The sequence below is a fragment of the Rhipicephalus microplus genome, chromosome 10, assembly GCF_043290135.1.
Source record: "Rhipicephalus microplus isolate Deutch F79 chromosome 10, USDA_Rmic, whole genome shotgun sequence".
Taxonomy (NCBI): Eukaryota; Metazoa; Arthropoda; class Arachnida; order Ixodida; family Ixodidae; genus Rhipicephalus; species Rhipicephalus microplus.
The window spans coordinates 38,463,000-38,465,999 of NC_134709.1; the positions used below are offsets into that span (position 1 = coordinate 38,463,000).

At 45.8% G+C, this 3,000-nt stretch overlaps 1 protein-coding gene across 1 annotated transcript in view; it reads left to right on the plus strand.

Moving 5' to 3' along the window:
* The window catches only part of LOC119186649 (enteropeptidase), a 61,793-nt gene that overhangs the window by 22,244 nt on the left and 36,549 nt on the right, over positions 1-3,000 (plus strand). The window lies entirely within an intron of this gene.

Here is a 3,000-nt window from a genome sequence, read left to right on the forward strand (position 1 = left end):
TTTCTGTAAAAGAACTTGAAACTTTCTGATATCTCGTTAGAGGACAGATCGTAGTGCTAGTTAAACGTTCGAACAACTTCTTGATAGCTCAGCGAGCATGGTTTTTCGCGGTGCGATTCTGCCGCAAAGGATTTCAACGTTCCTCGATCCTAACGCTGCCACCAACATGGCCCTCAGTCGCGTCCTCAGTCACCTCAGTCGCTTCGAAATAGGCGTCAATCTTAACGAGATACCTTTGCCACTGATCTGTCTCCTCTGGAAAATCCGGAAGCTTGAGTGCCATTGCTGCGGGAGGCCCGATGGGTGTCTTCGTTTCGGTCTCGTGGCTCACGCCCGGCACCTTACGCGCAACGGTGACTATTCTCGTCGCCACTGTTACCTGCGAGACGGCAACACCACTTCCGCAGTAAACGAGACAGTCATATCATGCCAAGAAAAAGCTCGTGGTTTTATTCACACTCGTGAAACTAAAGTGGGGATGGAAGTTATTTAGACGCACTTGAGAGCTGGGGCTCTTTAACGTGCACCTGAGCCTAAGTACACGAGCCTCAAGATCTTCACCCCCATCGAAAATGCAGCCGCCGCAGCCGGATTTCGATCGCGTGACCTTTGTTCCGGTTAGCCTTCGGGTGCCATCAGCAATAGACCACCACGGCGGCGCGAAAAACGATGCAATCAACCCAAAATGTTTGCGCCATTTACCCAAAATCCGTGGCCAATGACTGCATGTCAAATGGTACGCATAAGAAAGACTCAAGGACAGTGCTGACACTATGGACTAGCGTTTATTAAGACTTCCCGCCGAATGATATAGGTACAGCAATGAACAGATAAAAACATATGGATTAAGACTATATATACATCTATAGACTAAACCTGATTAGAAAGATTAGAAAGGGATGGAAACTCGTTAAAAAGGTTGTCAATATCTGTCAGAGACAGCACAACTGATCGGGCGCTGATACATTCGGTGCCTTTATTTTCCATGGCGATAGCTTTTATTATTATAGCGCAAATTTATCCGTCGTACATCCGTTTGTTATGCATGCGCCACAATCAGACATGCTTTTGACGACGACGACACGAATCAACACACGCATCGGTGTTTGTGCTTCCTTCGTTCCATAAACCATAGTGCGACGTTCTGACCCGAACCAGATGATCTGCTAGTGATTGTACAGTTACGTTAACCTTCGAGTCCCAGCAGAGAGACCCGATAGCCATTTTAAACAGTAATGCGCGCACTTAAAGTGCAGCTGGATAATGGCATACACATTCACTTGTCTCCATTTACGTTTCGCCCATTACTTTGAGAGTTGACCGAAAGTGTAACGCTAGTGCACAATCCCAGAACCCCTCAAAATAATTCATAACAAAACATAATAACCGATTCCCCAATTACACACGCAGCTTAAGGTGCACTGAAAATATACTCACCTCCTGCATATCGTCTGCACCGCTGCTGGAACGTCTCGTGGGTTAAGGCCGCTGTTTCTGCCATTTCGAAGCAGACAGCTTAGCGATTACTTATACTATAGCGCCTTTACACTCGCGAAGCGTTGCTGTGTTTTGACCACGTACCACGAAGAGCAGCAATGCTCTGTGTACTGAGCGCATACGCTGCATTACACCACCGCGGACCCCCCCACACCGACACGGTGGCACAACATCGCAAACGCTAGACGGCGTTGCGGCCGAAAAATGTCAGCCTTATTTGTGAAAATGGTTTACATATTCTTTGGAAGGTTTCAATAAACGCCAGTTGTTAGTGTCAGCACTGTCCTAGTGTTTGTTTTCTTCGAGCGTACGTTTAAATTTAGCTGCAACCATTCAACATGCAAGATCACAAATAAGCCCAGATGCAAGCCATTGACTGATTTGAGCATCGTGAGCGGCATAGTTACAGTGGACGCCGCAGGAGGGCGCGACGTGCCTGCGCGCTCCCTCGCGACTTCATTGAAAGTAATCCGTAAGTTTGAAGAAAAAAAGAGAGAGAGAGAGAGAGAGAGAGAGAGAGAGAGAATAAAGTTCTCAAAGCCATGAAGTGCGCGTGACGCAACTCTTTTCCCATTCATGCCATCCCACGCTGATTAACTTTCAGCGCGGACGTTAGGACGAGATAAGAGAAATACAACAACATAAAGCTATAAAATCCTTAACTCCGCTCGTACATGACCGACAACTATTTACTAATCTCACGAAGACCACCTCGGTGACCTTTTCCAATAAAGTTAAGGCTTTGCGCTTCCATGATCGTTACAAAAGAACTATCTTTGCACACGTGAACGAGTTTATATCTTGAAATTACTTTTGACCTGAAGTGGCAGAAATGCACAGACCGCATTCACTCGAAGATCCATCGCAAACAATTCGCTAAAGAAGCCACAAAGTATTGAACACTAAACGCATACAAAACCGAAATCAGAGAATTCTTGGAGTACGCGTCAGTACTGTGGTTCCCCTACTTATCTTGTGACGTCGCCAAGTTGGCATCTTTGCAAAGCCGAGCGATAAGGTCCAACCGTCACTTTTATCCTTCGTCGCACCCACATTTACTCGGAAAACTATTGCATAACTTATCGCTTTACGCACTGACGCATTGACGAACCTCTCAACGCCTTATCACTCTTCGTACATGGGTCATCCATTATTGTGCCACAAGTTTCGTTTGAGAAAAAGCGCTCTTCTCGTGCTGCTCGAAGCTTTCACTTCCTTAATCTTGCCCCGTACCATTGACGTTAAAACAGATCTAAATCCTAATTTTCTGCATCCCCAGTCGAGCTCTGAAATGGTCTTGACGGCGCACTACGTTCCCCACAATTTGTGGAAGAAATTCATCGTCGCATAAGTTCGAGATGTGCTGTGTGCTTATTCTATACTTATGTGTTTTTTCTACCTCTTAACACGTGTTTGTTTAATACAATCTTGATTTGCTACACGCACATCTGTATAACATGCTTCGTTATTTGCTAGTCACTTCACGCACTTTGGCGTTGCTTT